Here is a 27,112-nt window from a genome sequence, read left to right as displayed (position 1 = left end):
ATTAGAGTTATCAGCCTCAGAAATTGCAGCCCAAATAAATGCTTCACAGTGTTCAAGTAACAGACACATCTCAACATCAACTGTTCAGAGGTGACTGCGTGAATCAGGCCTTCACGGTCGATTTGCTGCCAAGAAACCACTACTAAAGGACACCAATAAGAAGAAGAGACTTTCTTGGGCCAAGAAACACTAGCAATGGACATTAGACCGGTGGAAATCTGTCCTTTGGTCTGATGATTCCAAATTTGAGATTTTTGGTTCCAACCGCTGTGTCTTTGTGAGACACAGAGTAGGTGAACAGATGATCTTCGCATGTGTGGTTCCCACCGTGAAGCATGGAGGAGGAGGTGTGATGGTGTGGGTGTGCTTTGCTGGTGACACTATGTGATTTATTTAGAATTCAAGGCACACTTAACCAGCATGGGTACCACAGCATTTTGCAGCAATACGCCATCCCATCTGGTTTGCGCATAGTGGGGCTAACATTTGTTTTTCAACAAGACCATGACCCAACACACCTTCAGGCTGTGTAAGGGCTATTTGACCAAGAAGGAGCATGATGGAGTGCTGCATCAGATGTCCTGGCCTCCACAATCACCCGACCTCGACCCAATTGAGATGCTTTGGGATGAGTTGGACCGCAGAGTGAAGGAAAAGCAGCCAACAAGTGCTCAGCATATGTGGGAACTTCTTCAAGACTGTGGAAAAGCATTCCAGGTGAAGCTGGTTGAGAGAATGCCAAGAGTCTGCAAAGCTGTCATCAAGGCAAAGGGTGGCTACTTTGAAGAATCTGAAATATAAAAAATATTTGGATTTGTTTAACAGTTGTTTTGGTTACGACGTGATTCCATATGTGTTATTATATAGTTTTGATGTCTTAACTACTATTCTACAATGTAGAAAATTGTAAAAATAAAGATAAGGTGTGTCCAAACTTTTGACTGGTACTGTATCTATTGTAAATATACCCAAATGCATGGATGAACTAACCATATGGTAGTTCCTACGAATGCCAGATGGGCTGCTCCTTTTTTAGCCAAGTGTAACTGTCTAAATTGTTTTGTTTAGTTTTGTTTTATGCAGAATGACCATTACTTGGCTATAATAATGGGGGCTTCAAGTGAAACAATGGGCCTATGTGGGTATCCCAAAATGGGTAGTGTGTTAGAAATACCCAGGCTTATTTCTGGCCCTAATCTTTCCCAAATGTCCAGCATTAGGATCCTCTGTACTCTCCTCTGTGTTTTCTGGGCACCAATGGTGAATTAAGATATAAGTGTGTAACTCAAAGACATTTGTATAAATCATGCATTAATGTCAATTGGAGAATATGTGAACACTTTTGTTATAATAAGTATAATTGAATAAAGAAAACACACCCTTTTGGTAAAGGTGCCTATGACTTTGAACTGAAAGTAGCACCGTGTTCTCTATTCGTGGTGAACTTATACCTCAATTTGGAACAACATGTGCAAGACCTCAAGCTGTTTGATCCTCGGTGCTGGTCGTCACTAGTTATCACAGTCGCAAAGTTATAACTATGGCTAAACCCCACCTATTTCTGCAATTTATGTTCTTAAAATCTGATTTTAAACCTAACCATAACCTCAACCCTAATCTCAACAACACTGCTAACTTTATGCCTAACCCTAACCTTAATCTAAGGAGGATTTTTGAATTTTTAAGATGTAAATTATTTTGACTTTGTCGCTGTGGTAACTTGTGACAACCTACTGTGCTGGCCTGTGCTGACCCATTGTGTCTTTCTGAAGTCCTTGACTTCTCTACTTCGTTTCACCAATCTAAATGAAATGACCAGGTGAAAGCCAGCCTAGTGATGAGCTTCCACCATATTGTTTTCACCTGTCCAGTCTTTTCTAATCAGTGCAGATGAAGGTGAGGAGAAAAGCTGCATTCTCTGATTGTGTCCCAAATAATCTTTCCTTCTCTCCTTGGTTTTAAGCATGGGCTAGAGGGAGTTTCCATATACCAGTGATTCCCTTTCAAATCCATGAAGGGAAGTGAGCAAATTCACACTTCTTGAGAGTGGAAATATTATTGTGACTCTGGCTTCTCCAGTACTCTCCACTGACCTCTTCTCTTGTCTCCAGGGTGCCTTCACCTCCGGGGCAGTATGATCGACATGCCCTCAGTGAAGCAGGCTCAGAGCATCGTAATGCTGGCTGCAGCTGTCACAGGGAAGTGAGACGCTCAGGAAGAAGACATGGGAGGAGGAAACTATGGAGAAGTGACATGACAGGAGAGAGAAACAAGAAAAGAGGCAGTGAAAAGTGTCACGTTTCTGTATACCCTGGAATAAGCGAAAGGAGATGGGAAAACACCGGACACGCCAAACTCTCTGACTAGCCAGATTTATCAGCTGGTACAAAGCACCATCATTTCATGAACTTCCCACATTACGTCTTGTGTATAAAGTCACTTGAATTCAAGGTTTAATTGATGTTGATTTGTTTGTTAAATTGATTATTGTTGATAAATGAAATGCATTTGAATAGTTGAGAATATTCTTTTACCCTTTTCATAATACTGACCGTACCAAGCTGAGCTGTACTTCACTGCGCTGGCCTGGTTGCACATGCACCATAGTTGCTGGAACCAGGCTGCAAAGGACCATTTGAGAATAAATATTCAAGCCAGAGCACAGTACGGTTCGGGTTGGCACAATGATGTGAAAATGCCATTTAAAGAACTGCAGTTGTTTCCATGGTAATAGAGCATCCAGGGTTACGCTAAGGGTGCAGGCACTTTTTTGGCAGTGGGTGTGCGTGTTTGGGCATGGGCATATCGGTGTGCTTGCGTGCATGCCTGTGTGTGTTTCGTGTGTGTGTGTGCCCATGCCCCCTGCCTCTTCTGGGTCATGAAGGATGCTCACCCACCTCCAGGGTCCAGGCAGCTAGAGGAAAGGCTAAGCATACACAACAAGATGCTGATGTTCCTCCATGCAGGCTGAGCACTGTGTGCACACACACACGCGCACACAATGTCTCTCTCTCTCTCACACACACACACACACACACACACACGCACACAGCCCCAGGCTTCAGCGCTCAGACCCCAAGCTCCGCCACATCAAAGCTCTCTTTGCTAAAGAGCCTCAATTCATTTAGTTAAAGCAACAATCTGAGATTTTGTTTCAGTCCTGTCAGTAAAGCAGGGGTCTTTGTGTGTGGACTGAGAGCCAGTGTTCTCCTTGAAGGGCCATATGAATACAATTTAACTGGGCATCAGGCCCTCGCTGACCTCCGCACCAGAGAGGCATACACACACAGATGCAAATACGTACTAACATACACACACACACTTGTTATCTCAAAACGAATATAAACAATTTCCAATATTTCCCTGTTTTTGCTTCTCTCCTTCTAGGGTACTTTTCTAACTGCTGCTCTCTCCATCTACCAGTGTCCTTCAACAAAAATGTAAAATCACAAAACAGAAGGAACAGTCAACGTGTCCAAAAACAAATAAAAATACCCAGAACTAATATTTCTCTCTTTGCAGTAATTTTATAAATTATACAAATAACTCTTCAATGGTACTCTATCATGTGTTTGTGACAGTGAAATGGTGTGAGTTTAAAGTCAGAAACTGTTAATACCGATGTTGTTTCAGCAGGTCAGGACCAGGGCTTTGTCTCTCTGGCTTCATTCCAAATGGCACCGTGTTCCCTATGTAGTGCACTACTTTTGACCTGGGGCCATAGGGCACAGGTCAAAAGTAGTACACCACATAGGGAATAGGGTGCCATTTGGGACACAGTAACTGACTGACTGTGTGGACTGAGGGATAATTGGGGAGGTGTTGAATTGTTAATGGTGCCATCAGTGGCCATGGTAATGAAAGGGCAGTACAGTGTGTGTGTGTTTGTGTGTGTGTGTGTGTGTTAGATCTATTGTGTCTGCAGCAGGCTCTCAGGTCTGTGCAAGGCCAAAGCCAGACAAAAAGATCGAAGCCACCACTGTGCCCAGCCAAAGACCCCAACAAAAAGCCATCTCCTTGGCATTTGGCCACGTATATCCCCGTCTCCCTCGCTCTCTCTCTCTCTCTCTCTCTCTCTCTCTCTCTCTCTCCCTCCTTCCCACGTATTTTAACTTTCGCTCTCATTTAGTTTTCATTTTGGCATGGTGTTCTATTTGTTTTCGCCTCAATCTCATTTTCTACCTGCTATTGAGTCGCTAGGATTGGGTGACAGGAGCATCTGGAGTTGACTTCTGTTTATCCCACAAGCGGGCTCAGGGAACTTCCTCTGAGTAGTGTGCGTGTGTGTGTTTGGGAGGCTTGAATGTGAATCTGCTAGTGTAGTTTAGGGGGACTCGAGTGTGAAGGTTTGTGTCTTAAAAGCAGACCTGCATGTGTTCAAATAGTTAAATAATAGTTATTTCTTACAAAGGAATAGTGCAAAAGTGCAGACTGTTCAGGAGGCTTGACATGACTGGATTTATGTGTGTTTCAGAGCCTCAAATAGGAATTGGAATATCACTCATAATCATGGCTCTGTGTGTTTAGAAACTTTAGTTGTTTAGAAGAGTGTTGACAATACAGTAAACATATTTGACATGTTAAAGGTATGCATTGATTATTGGGGATGCCCTGAAGCAATGGGAAAGACCAACAGTGACATTTCCAATGGCTCTGGGTGTGCCCACATTTACACTGTATTATAAAAGTGTCAGCACCCCCCAGGCATGTGCCCGATAATTAAAACCCTATTGGAATAACCCATCAATTCTCTTTATACGGTAGCAGGTTGTGTGTTCTGTACCAGAGCTCCATGCTAACCTGTCTGTGCCCTGTGTCTGTGCCCAGGAAAGGCTCACACTGGTGGGGCTACTCTCCACCTCTGTCACCACTTCTCCAGAAGTATCAAACAGGTATCAAAATCAGTGGACTCTCCTAGCACAGCATTGTCATATCAAAATTGTACTTGTATGAAAAATAGGCCTACTTCTCATGTCTACTGTACTGCACCTTTGGCGTTGTTACAGACATATGGACCCGAGTTGCAGGTCAAGGTGGAGATCCACCTGAAACGTTGCCATATTATGATGGCCAATTTTGTTTCTGTCTGAATACAATAACATCATAGCCTTGAATCCATTCTGTTTGAAGTGTAACTATAGTGAAATTGAGTGTGATTCAGTTTAATTCCAGGATACAACACTACCCTTAATCAGGTCAGGAGTAACAGCCACTGACCTGTCTTAAAGTTTAGTCAACCAAATCAGTGATACCTTTAGGGTTACCTTGCTCTTTCCATGTTATCTAGCCTATACTTTAAACCGTTTCCTACTGTTAAGGTTACTACTGGTTGTTATTTTGGTGTCCACTGACACTTTGTTCCCTTTTATTTCATGTGTTTTAATGTATTTTTTTATTTATGTTTTTCCTGACCTATTCAATAGAAAGTTAACTCAATGTGCATAGCTACTCAGTACTCACTTTATAATATTGAGGGGTGAGAGGTACAGTATGTCTATCTGGGAATGGGACTTGTAATTGATTTAAAATGACACATCTTTATAGATTACCCTGAATGCCTCTCCATCACTCCCGTTTATCAATCCAGTGTAATTCTCCAAGACATGTCTATTATGGAATTGACATAATCTTCTCAGCCAGCGCATTGACAGATTTATTTAAATACATTTTGCTAGTATTCCCAGAGAGAGTAAATTACAATTAAGATGATTATAACCTCAACAAAATGGAGACAATGAAGACGGGAATTTATTAGGCTGGGAGCACTGTTTTCATAGCCCCAGTTATGTGTTGGTCGAGATTGCTTTCATAAATTATGATCGTGCGACACAGCAGAGAACATGCACGTATGCAAAACAGTGTCAGAGGAAAATTAAAACGAAATGTTTTACATATTTTTCCATTAATATCGATGCGACCCGGGTGGAGAAGACAGTTTTATTCGCTTAATTTCCCGCCCGGGGATGCCCAAATAACGAGTTCATTGTTTTAGTAGTGTGCTAATGACAATATGTGACAAACTAATTTCAACAAAAGATTATTCCCACGCAATAAAACGACTCGTTAAGGTTGTAGGCGCTGGAGTCTTTGCCACACAGTTTGACAATTACAATGATTTTGAGGCATTTGTAACATGATGATTATGAGTTGATGATACAGTGTTACATTTAATGTGATTTAACTCGTTAACTCTTCAATTAGACTATATTGAGATTTCCTTAGGCTACATATAGCCCAATTTACTGTAGGCTTGGATTTTTCAGTACCAATTCTTTGAGATACTAAGAAGTCTCTTGAGAAGACTATACCCATGTCTCTCTCATTTTCATATGCAGGTAGTGAGTAGAGCTACTGTTCTCCTTTGACAACATTTTTGCAGAGATTTTTTTGGAGAACATTTTATGAAATATTTCCATTTGGAAACAAGTATTTGAACAAAATGATAATGTTTTCGTTTTGTCCTTTTATTTGTATTTTTTATGAATGAATAACTAGTCATAATGTATATGTTTCTTTTCATTAAGCTTTTTAAATTGATGAACAATTAAGCCTAATTGCATTGAATGTTTTATTAATTAAGACTCCTGATTCAAAATGTTTGTAATGGGCTTGTGGGTGTGAGGGCAAGTCACAGTGGTAAAGTACATTTGTTTGATTCATGTGTATTATTTTCATGAAAGGGCCGTGTGAGACAAGATAGGATTTAAAATAATCCACCCATTGCTGAAACATATACATAAAAATTAAATTGGTGTTTGATTTTTGAACGCATTTTAAGAGGGGAAAAAAAAGAATTAGCTACTATGCTCCTTCAATGTAAAAATGTTTGATAGTAGCTTATAGGCCTATAAAAATTATTATTATTTAATAGAAAATAGGTTATCGTCTTCCAAATGAACACAATTTCATACATAGGTCTATAGGCTATAATTTATGTTTGTTTCGTTTGTTCATGTTTGTAATAGGCCCGTTTATAAATAGCTTCTTACTAGACCTGCTTGAATTGTTAGATCTCTATCGCAAATTGTATTTAGGCCTACATAATATAAAATATGGTGTCAATCTGCAGTAGTCTCTTTAGTGCTTTGGCACATGTGGTCCATCACTAACTTCATTTGGAGAGGCCTATTGTTTGTGAGAAGACAGACAGACAGACAGACAGACGGAGAGAGGCGGCGCAATCATCCGCGGACAAAATGTTCCAAAAGTGACTGCACGGTCTGCATTGTCTATTTTATAGGCTGCCAAATAATAATTTATACCCAATAGACCATAACGAAAATGATCAGATGTTAGATTTTTAAATGTTTATCCTAATAATTGTATAATTGATAGCCTATATGTGTGTGTCTGTCTTTCTGTCTGTCTGTTACGGTGAAAGCTAATTCCCCCTTCAATGGACTGCGACTTGTGAAGTTCGTATGACTAAGACAGCCAGTCCGCTCTCTCTGCGCCCCGGCCCCCGGGTGCTCGGGCTCCGACTCCCCTGACTCTGCTCTCCAACTAGCACAGATCAAAGGACGGCCGGCCCCGACGGAGCCCACTAAAACCCTGCCGCTTTGTCTGCTGTTGCTAGGAGGCTAGTAAACTGAGCCAGGGTGTCGGGGCCAATGGTAATGAGAGTCATTACAGTGTGACAAAGTCCCTCCAACTTTTGTTTTTATACGTTGGGGCACGGTGTAGGCGCGGTTATATTGCTTGTCAGATCTGGAGGCCCTTTCATGGAACGCTCAATAACTTTGGAGGTGGAAAGTGTTGTTTGTTTAGTGACGCTACTTCCAGACATATCCCAAGGGACCTTTAAAAACCTGACGATATTTAAAAATATTTCTAACCAACTTCACCTATCACTGGTTCGCTTTCTGTATTGTTCAAGTGATTAATTTTGCTCTGCATTTTATTTTTCTATTTCAAAATTAAATTATATTTCAGGTTTTATTCCCCACAAGAGAATTAAAAGTGCGTTAACTTGAACATGAATTACATGTATGTTTAAGATGTCTAATGGTCTTCATAAATTAATTACACTAATTGATTGGCCTAATGTTGAAATAGCCTAATAATGAATTGATCATTGTGTTTCATTGGTCACATTCTGGTTTTACAATTTAATTACACAACTGACAAGCCAAATGCACGTTTCTCAAAGCTTCTGTATTGCTCCCAGCATAGCGTGCGTTAATTTGTATAAAGCTGCTACAGTTTATTCAATTCTGCAAAGTGACACAGTTTGCATCATTGGTGATGCATTAGATTTTCTGCAGATAGGTCGAGACAGCTATATTAGACATGGTAGCTGCATCACTCGGACTTACTAATCCAAGGTATGCCATTAAGATGAAGTTGCCTCTAGACACAGATCTAAGATACTTGAACAGTGCATGCGCCATCAGTCAGGAGGGACAGTCTCCATATGGTTGCTTTAAAGCTGCTGTTGTTAGCCGTGCTGTTTCACCCTGCAGAAATGTGATGGGTGGCATCCAGACGCAACAAGCCAATAGAACGTTTACATAGGCCTATCTTCCATGGACACCACCCCCAATGCTTTCCAAGATGAGAGGATAGAGGATAGGGACTGGAGGAACTGTGCCCAAATCCTGTGCCTGCTCTGTAGGTGCAACATGGCGACAGTATCTGCTGATAAACAGCTATTTACTTTGTAGGCCTATAGCAGTATTGAGATGTGGATAAATGTGTATTTATTATTTATTGATGTACCATAAACTCATTAGATGCCTTTGCTTGCGTGATGGACGGACAGGCACGAGGAGAGGTGAGCCTAATCACCCGCGTGTCCATTGCACAATAGGCATCATGTTGACTGAAAAAGCAGATTAGGTCACTTATTAAAACGCCAGGTTAAAAGCCAACACTCCATTTGTACAAGCAGCGGTCAGTATCTCCTCCAACTAAATTAGTCTGACATGCTAATGAGAATGGTGCAAGAGGGCCTTTTTGTCTGTGTCTGTCTGTATGTCTGTCTGACTACCTGTCTATCCCCCTGGCTGGCTTGATATCCAATCCAAGATTACTTTTCAAGAGGGCCTGAAGTATTTCACTATAATGCTGCAATAACGTAGATGGAAAACTGGTGCACGGGCCTCCTCTTGCCCCATCTGAAGAGGATGCGTCAATAGTGTATGAAAGGGTATAAATATGATATCATTTTTTTTAAAGACCATTACACACACACACACACTCACCAGTGCGCGCCTTAGGAACAGGTGGAGGCCGGGCACGTGACATGGGCACCTGTGCATTCAGCTGCGCGCACCTTGTCATTACCGCCGCCGCATGACCACAGACAGCGAGACGCTCGGCCAACAATCACATTCCAACTCTTCTTCCGTTCCCCGGGTTGAGCTTATGTTCTCAGTTCTAGCTCATTTCCACTCGCTGTCGTTTCAGTTAGCACTCATCAGTATTTGGGCTACAGACAGGCAGAGAAACCGATAGACAAACAGGGTGTTTTTAGAGTGTGAGATCTAGAGCAAAGGATGTCAGCATCCCTATTTTCTTCATCCCTGCCATCGTGGTTTTCATGTTTGTCCTACACGTCAATGTTAACTAAACCGTTTATTAGTTTAGACTGTATAAAATGTAAAGTGTGACTTGACTGACTTGAGGCATGCCTTGCATTGTCCCATGGACAATTTGTCTGGAAAAGTTATTCTTAAATCTACCGGATCCATAGATATTAAGACCATTCATGTAGTCTATTTCAAGTTTGCAAGTTATTTATAAGCACCTGATGACCGAGTATAGAGGCTATAGGTCTTAAGATATGAAATGGGAGTGCTGACGCCACACCCTTCCAGAAAATGAAAATGGGGACTCCACCTAATAACAGTGATAACTTTTTGTCCTACAAAGAATGATTTTCAGAATAAAATATAATCTAGGCTATATTTTTTAGCTGTTTGGGGACTATTTCATACGAATCACCAACTGGTTTTATCAGTGACCTATAAAAAAACATGGAGGCTAGGAACAGGCCCAGTTTCTTACTTTCAAATCAAAGATTTCACGAACTTTTTGCTGTTGTTTTGCCTCCATAATTCAAGTAGCTGATTGGTGAGATGCATTGTTTTTTTCTAGGCCTAGTTCCCCAAGTCGGAAAAAAGTCATAAAGTTTTAGGTCTCACACAATGCATAAAACACAAGTTTATAAATACATCAATTGTTATGGAACACGTTTCCATAATATAGGCCTAAAACGATGTCTGTTGTTTTGTACATGATTAATTGGCCTTACATTTATTGTTTATAAAAAAAATCATTGTGCATGTCTGGATGAACCTAGTCATATCAGCCCCTTCACACTTACTAGATGTTCGTAAAAATACGCTTTGACCTCTACCTCTGGAGGAAGCCATGACACTGGCCCGACAATTTTCTCCCTTGAAGCAGGGAGGTGTGAACAGAATTGTCTCATTGAGCCAACACTCCTACAGTATAAATGGTAATAGCAGAGCAAATGTTTTTGAAATAGCTGACATAAACTAACATGGCTGAGCTTGCTGTGTGGGTCGCATGTTGTAGGCCATTGCATCTGTCATTAAAAAGATACACATACAGTTTGTCATCACTATTGTTTTGATTCATTCATTCAAGTCAATCATTTTGGATTAAAAAGGCCTAGGTAGCCTAGCCACCCGAAGTGTGAATATAAACCACATTTGATCAGGTTCACATTTTCTCAGAACACAAATAAATGGGGCTGTTTTAGGCTATAAATAAATAGCTTAGGCTATAAAAACATGTTACGTTTCCCCTGGCCCAGATCGGTATAGGCGTCTCAAGGTTACCTGCAGCTGTGGTTCTTATCAGTAGGCTACAGTTGATAAGACTGAAGCACAGACTTATTGTGCACGTTGACAAATCATGAGGCATGTTATTGTAATAATTTTTTTGTTGGTGGGTATGAGCTTCCATATAAAACAGCTCGTCGTGAATTCACTTATACCACTTTTTCAATTGCTATTTGCTTTTAACACACGTAATTATTTGCATGATATTGATAAAAATTAAGCTTGCTTTGTTGTAATGTTGTAAGATAGGCCTACTGAACCTTTATATTCATATGAGAGGGTTAATCGTTCATTTTGTATAGGCTAACGTTAGGCTACTTGATGAAGACATGTTGTTATAGCAGCTCTGTGCTTTTGCCTTGAAGCTAAAATGTAATGAGTATAGCCTACAGACGAGAAAATAAAACTTTTAATTGTCTTCGCGTACATGTTTGTGAATTGTTGCATTATTCAATAGTGTAATATATTTTAGAAGAAAGTTTGTTGAATAATTTGTGGTTACTGGCTAGTGGTTACTGTGATATTTACGCTCAATTTGAGATGCGGACCAAGAATGTGGAGTTGCCAGCCACAACGAAAGGTAAGGCATGGATTTAATGTGAATTGAAAAGTAGAATTATGTTTCGCTACACCGCTCCTGACTCTCCTTCATATCTCGGGAAATACAGTAGACAGTCCTTCGGAGTTCGCGCCCTATATGACATCATATATGGTAATCCAATTAAACACGGTAACCCAGAAAGTACAAGTGTACTTTCTTTATGTGAAGCGGGAGTCTTTTATCTTCAGAGGGACTAAGGTCTATGGACCCTCAGCTTCAAAAGTTTCACATTGTCCTTGGACTAAAGTTAAGATTTTAAGTTGTGAGCCTATATGAGAAAATTGTAAGGTTACCTTCCATTGCTATTTTTTGATTGGCAATATCAACATAGGCCTGAGTGTATCGTGAACAACATGCATCATTTTCTCAACCCCTCAACGCAGAACTATGACCCAGTAATGAATCCCTGGGGTAAAACCAATAACCTAAAGCCTAAGTCTAAAAAAGCCTACCATTTGAAATCGCAACACTTCTTGTATATGTCCATTTATGACTTCCAAAAGTAAATTGTAAACGAAAAATAACGTGTTAAATGTTTCCTTACTTGCCATATTAATTTACACCTGCCAACATATTTCAAGTAGCCTATTTGGAATCTGCTCAATTGTCAGTTTTTTGGTTTGCAATTCAATTGTTCTCAGTATCGATATAGAACTTGCAGCCTCGTTGAAATTACACAATTCATACCATTATTCATTTCCCGAGAAATCCACCATAGACTTTATTCTATTAAAGGTGCGGTCGCCCTGCTTATTTTTCGTTTCCGTTCAGGTGTAACCTCTGTTGTATAGGGTTATGACAGCTTACTGAGTGATGGATAATTGATGGGACAGCATCAACAATTTAGCCCCTGTATTTTAATATATGTCAATTAATTAGGGAACGGTGGTAGGCTATCTTTACAGTCAACCTGCTACAGTAGCCTACAGTTGTCTGTGTGAGAAAGTTTTCTATTATGGAACGTCAAATGTAGAATCCAAAGATTTGTTCATGCGAGAGGGAGACAATTCGTATACTAAAAATGGGCAGTGCAATGCCCCTATTAGGGTTAATTAATTCATCAATTAATTCTGCATTTAATATAGCGAAAATTATTACAATTGTTTATTGCAACATTATTATTTTGTAACTTATTACAGTAGTCTATAGCTGTGAAAATGACTTTATATTGTCCCATGTTTCTTTGGAACTAACTTCCAAAGAGATATTTGGTTGCAGGTAAGCCATTTACTTGGTGACAGTGATTGACAATTGATTATGGGTCAATATTGCATCGGAATACATTCGGAGAGAATGTGTGAAGAACGAGTTTAGCCTATAATGTGATAACCAACAGCGCAGTGGACTTATCACAATATCTCTAGGTTATATTGTGTGTATAGTATTCAGAAATGACAGGTAGGCCTAACTGACATTAATGCGCTCTCTATGGAGCAGTCTCCGGAGGGAACTAAAGTAAATGGGGATACAGTTAATGAAGCTCCACTTGCCCTCTGAGTCGCCGGCACAGTATGCAGCGTCGAAGTTTGGATCAAACTTCATCAGTTCCCATTATTTTCTGTGCGTCGTAAAATGTTGTATCAACACAAACCGAATGGGGCGCGGATTATGGGGATATTGGTTTGGTTAGACCTTTAAGGTGATATGGGCGAATTTATTGTATATAGGCCTACTCAAACTACTATTTTGGGGGCTTGTAATAATTAGGCTTTAGTCCAAAACTCACGGCTGTACTTTCATGAACTCATTTCCTCCGTGGAGTACTTTCGCCACAGTAAAACTAGAGCTGTCAGAGCTGTCAATTTCGTTTTGTGTTGTAGTAAAATTATTATTATTATTTTACTCTACCTCACTGTAGGCTATATCACATAGGCTAATAATAATGTATTGATATTGAAAATGTAAACAGCATGCTTAATGCATATTCTCTCTCAGTTTTGTCTTGTTTTGGAGTTTATAGAACTTTTCTGTTGACTTTTGCCTCACTCATTGACCACCACACTATAGGCAACTGACATCCGGTCGTCTGATCCGAGAGCATGCTCATATTATCCTCATTATTATTTCCATCATGACTGTTTCGAATGTGAGCTGTCACGGACTGCCAGTGTCCGGTTGGGAGTGGTAGACGCTCAGGTGTGGAGACGCCTCCGCCTCTCCCCACCTCTCTGCACAGCTCACTGCTCCACGATCTGGTGTAATGAGGGTTCCTGTGGGGCCCTCCCGGGTAAGGAGGTGGCGTAACCCGCTCCAACACCTCCACTTGCCGGCTCCCAGGGCTACGCCTGCCGCAGCCCTTTCACCGGGAGTTCACGTCCAGCGTGCAAGTTTTGACAACGATAATGATGCGCGCGGTGAGGCCGAAAACGGGAGGAGGTCTGTTGTATATGTGAATGTTTGAGACGAGGACGAATGTTTGAGAGGAATGTAGGGAAATGATGGAATTGTATGAGTTCTTCAGCGACCCCCTCGATATCAGGACCAATTTGTAAGGAGTAGCCTATGCTATAGTCTATGGGCCTGAATTCAGCTAAGCCCCGAGGAATTATTCCCAAGGCCACAAATCTTACATTGCCTAACCACTTAACTAATTACGGTGCAATTGGTCACATGTAAAATGTGGAAGAAGGCAACTTGCTCAAGGCAAGGGTGCAAGTCCTGCATTCTGGATGACAGTACCAGGGCACTGATCACCACTTATAACTATCATGGCGTGACCCCACACACCTCTATCCAGGTGCCATTAGCCTAATGAACATGCTTAACAGATCCCTCTGTCTCTGTAAATATTATTTCATGCTTACTCTAAGTCAGAATGCACATATCTTTTTTTAAATTCATACATTTGACTTATAAAGATGAAGTTGGACTGTCTGGTTGAGGGTGTGCACTGCCTGCTAAGATGTCTTGCTACTCTGATGGATCTATGGTGTTAGTTGGAGAGATGTGCTGTCATTTACCATTGCTAGTGTCAAGGAAGGGACAAAAGGTGCCTGTCCCCAATGGGGGTGGCCTAATTACACTATTAGTCTTCTGATGGGGACAGTCCACTCCTAAGTGTCCTGAGGGACCAACTGAGACACAACATTAGGGCCATCATCAGCTTGATAGGATGTCAAGGAGGACTAGACCCTGATAGGTGAACTAGTTTATTGCTATTCATTTGTTAGATTAGGTTGAATTTAGGGTTTCTAAAGGGGAGACCTTTAAAAACAGAGAGAAGTATGTTTCTCAGCCTTTCTGTTGCTGTAGTGAGTGCACATTGCTATACCATATTATAAACTACCATATTATGTCACGTCTCTTCTAACCTACCCAGTGCCTTTCGGCCATTTAATGGTATTGGTTAATAACCCAAAATTGATTTGTATTATTGTATTTTTGTATTTCTCATGCTCTCGCCTTTGTTTGTCATAATTGTGTCAGTATTTCCTTCAAATCCTTACGAGTCTATTGACGCACTTGTGCATCAATCCATAACACAAAAATCCCCATTAAAATCTGTCCGTTTAAGCTAGAGATATCTGATATATGTTGCATGAGCTGCATCTAAAGTGGCAGATCTACAGTGCTGTTTGTCAGATCAGGAGGCAGCTCGAAAACTGGTCTTCTCGCAAAAACATCTGTAGTGTCTGAACGTTGAGTCTTCTGAAGTCGGTAACATTGATGTGCCAACTTCTGTCTGTAGCATCTGAACTGTTTGGGCTACAAACTAATATGCTCTATGACCCCTACAAGTGTCACAGGACTTATCTGAAGGTAGGTAACCCATACAAATGAATGGAAAAATTGAGGTAATTTTGCAGTAAACAAAAATAAGGGGTAAAATATGTCCCAAGAAATATATATATATTTCCTGAGCTTTCTTAAATCTCCACTTCAAAACCTTATTCCTTATGATTTATTATTTGACTGTCTTTTTTTGCCAATTATGAATGTGTTATTCAATGCCTTTCCATGGGCTATAATAGTAAACGCCAAATTCAATATTTTATCATATCATTTTTTACAATATTTGTTTTATACTTAAAGGGTTCCTAAAATTTGAAATCAAATTGCTTAATGATCCATGGTATGACCATCTTAAAGCAATTACATTTTTGTGAAGCAGGGCTCCCTTGCAAGAGAGACTTGGTCTCAATGGGACTTCCCTGTATAAATAAACACTACATAAAATAAAAATACATAAATAGCACAGTAAACCAATTCAACTCATACAGGAGCCAGCCATGGATGGGACTGAGAGAAAGGCAGAGATATAGCGAGAATGTTAGATGAGGTGATCACTGAGAAGGAGATGGGTGAATTCAGTCTATCATCCAGTCTCGGGGCCAGAGAACAGAAGACTACAATAGATACATTCTGTAAGATACCAAGTGGCGAAACCCAAGAATTAGAAACTTGATGTGACCCATTCCGCTGTTGAAGTCACATGTTCCGCTGTTGAAAACATGTTTATCACACCTGACTTCCTCTAGGTCATTTGCAAATCCTCAAGTGGGCATCGTTGGCCTTCTGAGGGACAGTCATTGGCCAACGACAACCCATAGGTAGCACAGTTGACCATGTACTGGCTTAGTCCACCACATCAAAGTGCACCAAGAAACTATTATGCTGTTCATTCCTCTCTGATGACTCTTAGCCTAACATTGGCCTATCTGGACCAAGCCCCCAAAAGCCAAAGCCAGCATGTCTCTTAGTATAGCCTATTCCAGTTCAGTACGGGACACACACAGCCTTTTTAAATCTCTCAGCCTCTCTCTTCTGCCTATTTTCTTACCTATCCCAGTTCTGTTGCATACACCATATCAGTTATTACAGCCTATCAAGCATCATATCTGTAATAGTCTATCCCATGTCAGTTGGAGAGAGAGAGACTGTTGCTAGTGATGTTTCGGATCCTGTCCTGGTCTACAGCTTGGAGCCAGGGAGAGGTCTCTCCACCTCCACTCTGCATGGCCCCGGTGACGCAATTAGGCCCTGACTCGCGCCAGGGACTCTTCACTGCTAGCTTATGGGCTTATCGCACCCGGATTAGAGCCCCATTGAAGACATGGGGGTTTGGGGTTATTTGGGGACCACGCTTGGCAAACAGGCCCACAATGAGCGACAGAGGAGGGAAACAATGTGGGAGTCAGTCAGACCCCCCCCCCCCCCCGCCTCCGGACGTGGAGTGCCCCTGCTTGAACGCAAGCTCATTAGAACTGGTCGGATTTAGCCATTGTTAGGTTTTTGGTTGTTTCTGTCTGTCTGGCTCTGTCTTGTTAGGCCTCTGCTTTTATTTCTCTCACTATCTCTCTCTCTCCCCCTCTCTTTCTCTCTCTGCATGTGCCACCCTCTATTTTCCTCTCTCTCTAATCCTTTTCTTTATCTCTCAATCTATTTTGTGCCACTCATACCTTTTGTGCCATCCTCTCTCTATCTTCCTTTCTTTCTCTGCCTGGTTGTGCCTCTCCCCTCCCTCTCCCTCTGTTTTTTATCCTGGCCTCCTTGTTTGCCAGAGAGATGTTCCTGCTCTCCTCTCCTCCTCTCCAGCTGTGAGAGAATGATTTTCTCCACTCTCGACGTTGACCTTATCCGCAACGAGAGGGGAAGCATTCAGGGCCCTGGCCTCTGATGTGTCGACTGTGATAGTTCTACAGAAATCTGGTGGAGATCCCTATCTGTGCCCACGATAGAAGAAGTGGCGATAGGGAAAAAAGAGGGATGAGAATGGAGGGAGAGAGATAAGGCGTATCCGAGAAGTGACGTTGAAACGTTTTGACCCATCCACAAGGTGTGTCATTAAGATACAGATTTGGAGAAAGCAAAAAAGATAAAGATTTGAAATTGGGCGGCGGGGAATTGTGATGGGATCAATTTAAAGGTTAAGAAATATATTTTGAGATTGATTTTCTTGGAGTCTAATGTACAGTGCACATAGGCACAGATCTGGGGAGGGGTACCAAAACATTTCTGCAGCATTGAAGGTCTCCAAGAACACAGTGGCCTCTGTCATTCTTAAATGGAAGAAGTCTGGAACCACCAATACTCTTCCAAACTGACCAATCCCGCGATGGTCACTGACAGAGCTCCAGAGATGGTTGTCCTTCTGGAAGATTCTCCCATCTCTGCAACACTCAACCAATCAGGCCTTTATGGTAGAGTGGCCAGATAGAAGCCACTCCTCAGTAAAAGGGACATGCCAACCCAGTTGGAGTTTGCCGAAAGGCACATACATACTCTCAGACCATGAGAAACAAGATTCTCTGGTCTGATGAAATCAAGATTCAATTCTTTGGCATGAATTCCAAGCGTCACGTCTGGAAGAAACCTGACACCATCCCTACGGTGAAGCATGGTGGTGGCAGCATAATGCTGGGTGGATGTTTTTCAGCAGCAGGGACTTGGAGACTAGTCAGGTTTGAGGGAAAGATGAAGGGCGCAAAGTACAGAGAGGTCCTTGATGAAAACCTGTTCCAGAGCGCTCAGGACCTAAGATTGGGTCAAAGGTTAGCCTACTTGGTAAATATTTTCTTCTTCTTGAACTGCACTGTTGGTTAAGGGCTTGTAAGTAAGCATTTCACGATAAAGTCTACACTTGTTGCATTCAGCGCATGTGGAAAATAAAGTTTGATTTGAAGGTTCTCCTTCTGACAGAACAACGACCCTAAGCACACAGCCAAGACAACACAGGAGTTGCTTCAAGACAAGTCTCTGAGTGGCCCAGCCAGGAACCTGACTTGAACCCGATCTAACATCTTTGGAGAGAACTGAAAATAGCTGTGCAGCGATACTCCCCATCCAACCTGACAGAGCTTGAGAGAATCTGCAGAGAAGAATGGGAGAAATTCCCCAAATATAGGTCTGCCAAGCTTGTACCCAATTAGACTTGAGGTTGTAATCGCTGCCAAATGGGCTTAAACAAAGTACTGACTGTATTTAAAGACATGGATGACTTGTATGCTGTGTGTTGACATGCACAAATGAATGAATGATTGTTTGACATACTGTATATTGAAGTAGGCCTTTATGCCAATAAGTACCATATAGTCTGTTCTCACAAAAAAATGTAAAGTCTCTAGTACAGCCAATATTAAAAATAGTCAAATGCATTTGTGAATGAAATCACTTTAGCCGACATGTTGCAGTTTACTCATTGTTTAATTATTCATTCATAATTGTTATTTTGTTTTATAGCTAAAATGCTTGATTGTATTTAAAGACATGGATGACTTGTACTGTATGCTTTGCCAATAGGTTATTTACGCTAAAACAGCTACAGTAAACCGGAGTCTTAGGCATACATGTCAGGGGCATCGTAAGGATAGGACCAAGGCGCAGCGGGTAAAGTGCTCATACTTAATTCATTAGATGAAAACACTTTAAACAAAATAAACAAACACCGAAAACAGTTCCATAAGGCATCCCAGGCCTTATGGAAAAACACAAGTGAAAACAAACCCAACTAAATATGGCCTCCAATTAGAGACAATGACAACCAGCTCCCTCTAATTGGAGGTCATTGCCAAAAACCCAACATAGAAATAGAAAACTAGATACACATATAAATAGAAAATATAGAACATAAACCAAAAACACCGAAACACACAAAACAAACACCCCCTGCCACGCCCTGACCAAACTACAATGACAAATAACCCATTTTACTGGTCAGGACGTGACAGTACCCCCCCCAAAGGTGCAGACCCCGAATGCACCTAAAAAAAAAACAACACAAAAACAACCCCAAACTTAAAGGGAGGGAAGGGAGGGTGGCCACCGTCAACGACGGTCCCTGTGCTACACCCCCCCTTCCCAATCCTACCACTATGGAGGTGGCTCTGACTCTGGGTGCAGCTCCCGTTCAGAAGACCCTGGGCTGCGCGGCATCGCTGGAGACTCCGGGCTGAAGAGCGTCGCTGGAGCCTCTGGGCTGAGAGGCGTCGCTGGAGACTCCGGGCTGAGAGGCGTCGCTGGAGACTCCGGGCTGAGAGGTGTCGCTGGAGACTCCGGGCTGAGAGGCGTCGCTGGAGACTCCGGGCTGAGAGGCGTCGCTGGAGGCTCCGGGCTGGGAAGCATCGCTGGAGGCTCCGGGCTGGGGAGCGTCGCTGGAGGCTCCTGGCTGAGGAGCATCGCTGGAGATTCCGGGCTGAGGAGGGTCGCCGGAGACTCCGGGCTGAGGAGCGTCGCTGGAGGCCCCAGGCTGGGAAGCGTCGCTGGAGGCCCCTGGCTGAGGAGCATCGCTGGAGGCTCAAGGCTGAGGAGTGTCGCTGGAGGCTCAAGGCTGAGGAGTGTCGCTGGAGGCTCAGGGCTGAGGAGCGTTGCTGGAGGCTCAGGGCTGAGGAGCGTTGCTGGAGGCTCAGGGCTGAGGAGCATCGCTGGAGGCTCAGGGCTGAGGAGCATCACTGGAGGCTCAGGGCTGAGGAGCGTTGCTGGAGGCTCAGGGCTGAGGAGCGTCGCTGGAGGCTCAGGGCTGAGGAGCGTCGCTGGAGGCTCAGGGCTGAGCAGGCGCACTGGAGGCCTGATGTGTGGGACTGGCATAGGAGGCGCCAGACTAGTAACACGCACCTCAGGGCTCGTGCGGGGAGCAGGAACATGACGTACTGGACTGGGCAGGCACACTGGAGGTCTGATGCGTGGGGCTGGCTTTGGAGGCGCCAGACTATTAACACGCACCTCAGGGCGAGTGCGGAGAGCAGTAACAGGACGTACTGGACTGGGCAGGCGCACTGGAGGTCTGCTGCGTGGGGCTGGCTTTGGAAGCGCTAGACTATTAACACGCACCTCAGGGCGAGTGCGGAGAGCAGGAACAGGACGCCCCGGACTGGGCAGGCGCACTGGAGGCCTGATGCGTGGGACTGGCATAGGATGTGCCAGACTAGTAACACGCACCTCAGGGCTAGTGCGGAGAGCAGGAACAGGCACAGGGTACACTGGGTCTTGGAGACGTACTGGAGGTCTGGAGTACACGGCCTGCACAACCCGTCCTGGCTGGATAGTCACTGTAGCCCGGCACGGGCGGAGCGCTGGCAAAGGGCAAACGGCTGTGCTGGGGAATGAGGGCTGCCATGCGTAGAGCAGGCGCAAGGTAAACTGGGCCGAGGAGACGCACTGGAGACCAGATCCGTTGTGCCGGCACACTTCTTCCTGGCTGCCGGCCAACTCTCGCCCAGCAACGCTGCGGCGCCCTTATTGGCCGTACCGGACTGTGCGTGCGTATGGGCGACACCGTGCGCATTTCTGCGTAACAAGGTGCTTGCTTGATCCGTCACTCCCCATAATAAGCACGGGGAGTTGGCTCAGGTCTCCACTCTGACTCTGCCCAACTCCTCGTGTGCCCCCCCAAAACATTTTTGGGGGCTGCCTCTCGTACTTGCCTTTGGCCCTATACAGCGCCTCATAATAGCGCTCTGCCATTGCTGCCTCCAGTTCCTCCTTCTGTCGTCGGTCTGCCCTTGCTGCCTCCATTTCTTCCCATGGATGGCGATTTAATCCCTTCTGGATCTCCTCCAATGTCCAGGATCCCTTGCCGTCCAAAATCTCCTCCCATGTCCACGACTCCAAATATCTCTCCTGCTGCTCCTTCTTCCGCTGCTTGGTCCTTTTTTGGTAGGCGGTTCTGTCATGGGCGTCGTAAGGATAGGACCAAGGCGCAGCGGGTAAAGTGCTCATACTTAATTTATTAGATGAAAACATCTTAAACAAAATAAACAAACGACGAAACCAGTTCCATAAGGCATCCCAGGCTATACAGAAAATAACCACCCACAAAACACAAGTGAAAACAAACCCAACTAAATATGGCCTCCAATTAAAGACAACGACAACCAGCTGCCTCTAATTGGAGGTCATTGCCAAAAACCCAACATAGAAATAGAAAACTAGATATACACATAGAAATAGAAAATATAGAACATAAACCAAAAACACAGAAACACACAAAACAAACACCCCCTGCCACGCCCTGACCAAACTACAATGACAAATAACCCCTTTTACTGGTCAGGACGTGACAATACAGCTCTATGTCATTTCAATAACTTAGCTTCTCAAAGATGCCCTCTGGTGGTCAAACTAGCACTAACTAGCATTAATGCCAACAATGGCTGGCGTTTAAATAACGTGCCATAGAATTCTGCAGCAGCCTGCAAGCTGTGCTGCAGTACTATGCAACTTTTAAAGGAAGAATCAATGTATGTAAATGTGATATTGCAGTTTTTGTTTAGAATAAATTTGCTAAAAATTCTAAAAACCTATTGTTGCTTAGTTCTTATTGGGTATTGTGTGTCGATTGATGATGGGTAAAAACGATTTAATACATTTTAAAATAAGGTTGTAAAATAACAAAATGTGGAAAAAGTCAAGGGGTCTGAATGCTTTCCAAAATACACTGTATTTTTACACAATAAAGTGTTTCAAAATAACTCCTTGAAAATCAACTTTGAGTTCAGGATTTGCACAATTTGGTTGCATACTTTTTTTCTGGCAGTGCATGTGCAAATAAAAATGCAAACAAATTGTTTGTTCAGATTGCCCCTTTAAACTTTGATAGCTATAAAACCTATAAAACCAATTTAAATAATTTAAGATTTTGCATTGCATGTGTGTGTGCCTGTGTGTGTGCCTGTGTGTGTGCACTACACTACTTTAAAAAGTCAGTGACAATACCTGTTTTGATGTTTTGTCCAACTAGCTCTCACAGTCACACATCAGAATTGGACGTCCATCGATGTTTGCCAACCGTCAAATTTTCGTAGTTGTTGCAAACGTCAAATTTCTAAGTGTTTAATGTTAAGTTTAGGCATTAGCTCTGAAATATTAAGGTTAGGTGTTAAATCTGAATGGTTAAGGAAACGGTTAAAGTTTGGGATAGGCCTAAAAAAATCTCAGGAACAACTTTCTATATCTGGATTCAAACTTGCAACCTTTGGAATCAGATGCTTACGCCCATCTGCCATCCCCATCCACAATGTACTAGCAAAACTGAAATCTACTTGAAGGTAACAGTGCTCACTGTTGCCTCTAGTGGCCGGTTTCCACATCATCTCCCAACATCTTCAGACATGGACATCGAATACTGACTTTTATCATCGATGACCTTGCTGGGTTTGTCGAAAAAGTATTTCAGAAAAAGTATTTCAGCAGATTTTGTGCATTTTTGTGTGTTTTTATGTGACTTAATTTAAGGGTGATTTAATAAAAAAAATGTAAGGCTACTGTTATATTATAAGTATTTTGGTTACAACCTGGTTGATTAACAATATTGGGTTGTTGACATGTTTTTTTATATATAAATAAATGTGGAACACAAAAAAAGGCAGTGTTGAACACCATAGCCCAAAATGCAATTCTCCAATAACTTTCAAAAGATTGTTACGAAGTTTGCCAGCCAAAAATGTATTTTTCTATGAATGAAGTCACAGAAAAATGTGTCTTTTCCTACAAATTAAGTCGCACAAAAATGTGTGTATTTTCACACGAATTAAGCCACACAAAAACAAACAAAAATGAAGCAAATCTGTTGAAAAACCTTTTGTACATATTTGCATGAATTGACTGTGAGATTGTGTTGCAAACAACCTTTCTAGACTTTACCATTACCTTGTACCTACTAGGAGAGGCCTACAGACCAACCCCATTGTCTCAGGTGTGGGTTTTGTTTTCTTACCTTACCCTAACTCTAAACCAATCACATATATTGCCTAAACTTAACCCAACCACTAACCCTAACCTCAACCAACTGGGATTACTTGCCTAAACTTAACCAATTTAACCATCACGTTAATTTCTGCGCTTGAGGTAGACCTGCCCTCAGAACAAGATTGAATAAGGAAAACTCTGCTAAGCAATTCATTTCTGCAGGGCCTGCCCATGGTAAACATGGCCTCAGCGCAACACCGTAAAACCATCCAAGATAAAAACTGTGCATCTTCTAAAACATTCCCTCCTCCCATGGGATACAACCCAGCCGCAACACAGTTCCACGTTCCCCTACCACCTGGCTAACTGCGTTTACAGGCTTTTAGGGAGGCCCCGTCACACCCGAGGAGAGTCTAGTGATGTAGTGCACTTACGTACGCAGCCTGGGCCCTTTTAGTGTCTACCTTCGTACAGCTCACTGGCCAGAAGGCCAGGTAGCAGGCCCGGCTCATGTGGATGTCCATGGACGACCTTGCTACCCTCACCTACTGCCTTGGAGTGGCTCCCAGTCCCGGTGATGGAGCCTTTGGACCGGCACCAAGTCTCTACCCCCACAGATGTTACAGAGTGGCCAGATATTATGTCATGTTCTCTGGTATGGAGACAGGCAGGAGGAGAGTGATGCATCTGTTTGGTTTTGACTGGGGAAGATGACTGGGGTGGATGAATGGGATGGGAAGTAGCCATACAGGCAACCATACACACAACAATATGCACTGGTAATGGTGTTGTAAGCTGAATTATTTCGGGGCTTTCACGCTGAATTGTTTTGGAGCGTTTTTTCTGAACTCTGGTGCTTTTACCCCCTTAGTTATTTTCGTTTGGCACGCATTAAACTCCTGAGTGCACTAAACAACGTATCGTGGTTCGCTCAAAAGGGTGGTCATAACATGGTTTGCTGCAGTTGAGAACGCAGCCCGGACCAAACACAGGAAAATAACTTGAGTCGGCAGTATTTTAATTGGTTGTTTGAAGCATCATATGTTGATATCACTGAAAAAAATGCTGTGAGTATTGCAGCACATTTATGAGCGCATCCAATGTAGATTAGGCGAGACGGAGCTAATACCGGGGATATAGGCTACTGAATATAGCCTATTGACGTCTCAGCTAGAGCGGCTATTGTGCTGTTTCCTCCAGTATGTTTCCTCCTGTTTCCTCCAGTATTCCTCCACTACTTGACCAAGATGGAGAGTGATGGAGTGCTGGATCACCCGACCTCAACTCAATTGAGATGGTTTGGGATGAGTTGGACCACAGAGTGAATGAAAAGCAGCCAACAAGTGCTCAGCATTTGTGGGAACTCCTTCAAGACTGTTGGAAAAGCATTTCAGGTGAAGCTGGTTGAGAGAATGCCAAGAATGTGCAAAGCTCTCATCAAGGCAAAGGGTGGCTACTTTGAAGAATCTCAAATATAAAATATATTTGATTTGTTTCACACTTTTTTTGGTTACTACATGATTCCATGTGTGTTGGTTCATAGTTTTGATGTTTTCATTATTATTCTACAATGTAGAAAATAGTAAAAATAAAGAAAAACCCTTGAAAATTTTGACTGGTACTGTATACAAAACATTTATATATCTAACTTAATTAGATTAGAAATAACTAATAATAGTAATTAATAATAGATTACATTTATATAGTGCTTTTCATAGAATCTGTAAGCACTTCAAGAGCAAAAACCAAACAAGCAATAGCATGACAGGTCAACCAATAGAAGCCAAGTCTTTGAAAGTGGCATCCTCCTAAGATGGAGAGGGTCAATTCATGGCTTGAGCGTAGTGAACTGATTAGAGAATTGTAAATGATGGTGATGGAGTCTGCTGATGATCTTGTCGAGGGCAAGTCAGGGAACCAACCAGACTCTTAAAACATATTACCCTGGGGGGCTAGTTACCCCACGTTACCCTAACACATAATCGAACACTGATTCCAACTACAGCTCAAAACTCAGCGAAAACTCTGCTTCAAATGGCCTTGTAGAGTTTTCAATCTCCTTTTGCATTGAAGCAAGTCTTTCTTCTCAGTAGGTGCGTTGTTTGTCAGGTAGGCCCACTGTACATTTTATTATTTTTAATAGGGCCACTAAGAATGATCTTAAGCATAAAATGACAACAAGGGGAGAGTATCACTTTTGTTTAACAATTTGCAATAATTCTTAGATATATTGTGTAACTAAGTTCTATCAGGTGATATAGCCTAATAATGGTATGGATACTTGGTTTGTCCTTTGCCTTTTAGAATATTTGGGGCGGCCGGTAGTGGTTAGAGCGTTGGACTATTAACCGGAAGGTTGCAAGATCGAATCCCCGATCTGACAAGCTAAAATAAATCTGTCGTTCTGCCCCTGAACAAGGCAGTTAACCCACTGTTCCTAGGCTGTCATTAAAAATATGAATTTGTTCTTAACTGACTTGCCTTGTAAAAAAAAAAAAGATGTGCATGTATTCATATTTGACAGGCAATGGAATAATGGGTAGGCCTAGTACTGAATATCTCTCATCGATTTCTGTTAATCAGAATAGCCACACGTAGATCATCAAACTAATTCAGGTGATTCTCTTGAGATGAATAGTTCAAAAGCATAGGCCAATGTTATCACTCAAAATAATAATAATATAATTAGCAACAGACAACGTTGTTTTTTAGGCATATGTATGGCTATTTTCATTGAAAATACAGGTGATCATTTTTGTTAAAAGATTGTCAATAGTAAACTAATTCATTTGATAGCTGACAGTTTTGTGGATGTAGCCCAAAGCCTATAAACATCCGCAATATGTGGGATATGTATTATATAACCCAAATAAATGCATATTTCTGTCCATCTATTTCACTTTTTTTGCATACTTTAATGAAAAAGAACCCTTCTTCTGAATAATAAACTGTCACAAGAGAAGTTTTCAAAGTTGATATTTCTTAATTGTTTTCGTTGACATGGTGACTTTAGTCTACTTCATATTGGCATTGCCCTCTCGACGGTTTTATTTGGAAAGTTACAAAATATGCTATTTTTGAAGTTATTAGGCATGCTTCACAACTGAAAACACTTATGGCGCAAAACCGTGTTACCAGAATGAACTTTACACCCTTTTTGAGTAGGCTACTTTTGAATTAATCTTCTGAATACCAGGTTGAGAGAGGTTTTGGTGCACCGTGAAAACAAGGCGAGTTACAGGCAAACAAAACAAATGCTTGTATGACACGAACGATTCCCGCTGGGTTTTCCTCTCTAAAGGTCTAACAAAAATCAAGCTTTTCACAGCTAATAACAAATAAATTATGATGTGCTCACTAAGTAATTTATTTAATGAAGTTCCTATGAAACTATTAAAACCGAGTATAGGTCAGGCGAGTGCCCCCCTGGCGTGCCCATTGTCGGATGTTTAACTCTAACACTCCTTTCGGAAAGACATCGGGGCTAATAGGTGAAACCACAGCTGCTTGAGTGAGGGTCGAGAGGAGAGAGTAGTCCTCCTTTTAGGCGTCCAAACCACGAACAGCCACTCACCCAATCCCTAATCTAACGGGACAACACATTTCTCCAACTTTCCCCAAATATGCATGCCTTAGTTCAAGCGAAAATCGACCACTGTCCGTTCTATAACGTTTCCCTACTGGGACAGAACGTTTTGAGCCTTTCACTCTCTCAAAGTCGATAGTTCAGTTTTAATATTTTCGTTCGAGACAGTTCGGCGGGTACATACTCACTGTGCGCTGAGCAGAAAAATGGCCTATGTTTGTCTCGATAAGTTTTCTGTTCCAGCCAGGGATACATCTTTGGCGGTTTGGAGGGTAGAAGCTGACCGGGTGAAGTAGCATGTACAACTGCGACTGGATTCTACTGTTTTCTCATGTATTCCTGTAATTTAAGATACTAGCCAGGTAGAGTGCTAGAAAGAGTTTGGCAAAATGCCTAGATAATGAACATGTGCCCAGTTTTCTGGGTCTTGCCTGCGTAGCACGCTGAAGAGGGAGAGACTGGAATTTTATTAGATGTTAGAAAGTCAGAAAC

The 27,112-nt window shown here is 42.3% G+C and overlaps 1 long non-coding RNA gene across 2 annotated transcripts; it reads right to left on the bottom strand.

Annotated features, from left to right (window-relative positions):
• Positions 1 to 750: 750 nt before the first annotated feature.
• On the bottom strand, positions 751 to 26,987 carry LOC115156231 (uncharacterized). 2 transcript variants are annotated; one of them, XR_003868207.1, is made up of 3 exons: positions 26,809 to 26,987; positions 2,094 to 2,238; positions 751 to 790 (listed from the first exon to the last, which is right to left on the bottom strand). It is a non-coding gene; the product is annotated as an uncharacterized LOC115156231 (long non-coding RNA). The 2 variants fall into 2 exon arrangements; XR_003868206.1 differs by lacking the exon at positions 751 to 790 and having other exon boundaries at positions 1,382 to 2,238.
• Positions 26,988 to 27,112: the final 125 nt, after the last annotated feature.

This window comes from Salmo trutta, chromosome 20 (assembly GCF_901001165.1).
Source record: "Salmo trutta chromosome 20, fSalTru1.1, whole genome shotgun sequence".
Lineage (NCBI taxonomy): Eukaryota > Metazoa > Chordata > Actinopteri > Salmoniformes > Salmonidae > Salmo > Salmo trutta.
Note: the sequence above shows the minus strand (reverse complement) of the source record. Positions and strands in the feature narration are given on the sequence as shown.